Raw genomic sequence first — 299 nt, 5'->3', positions numbered from 1 at the left:
AAAAAAAAAAAAGCGGGCATGTGCTCTGTTTTGAAAATCCAAGCCTCCGTGCTACAGCTCTCACGGTTAATTAAAATTACATCTCCAGTGCAGCTGGCAGAAGAAAGGGGGCGGCTCGGAGCCCTCGCTGCGCCCACCCGCCGGGTTCGGACGTGGGCGATGCTGGGGCTCCAGCTGCTGTGTGCCGCTGGCTGGGAAGGGGAGATGGGGCAGGCTTAGCTGATGGAAAGAAATCCGGCTTCCAGATCCTTTCATCTTCCAGGAGGAAGCAGGGGGCGGGGGAGGGGGAGGGGGAGGAG

Source organism: Carlito syrichta, unplaced genomic scaffold (genome assembly GCF_000164805.1).
Source record: "Carlito syrichta isolate Samal-C Ts95f unplaced genomic scaffold, Tarsius_syrichta-2.0.1 Scaffold304297, whole genome shotgun sequence".
Lineage (NCBI taxonomy): Eukaryota > Metazoa > Chordata > Mammalia > Primates > Tarsiidae > Carlito > Carlito syrichta.
The sequence above is the reverse complement of the archived record's forward strand: the minus strand, read 5'-3'. Positions refer to the sequence as shown.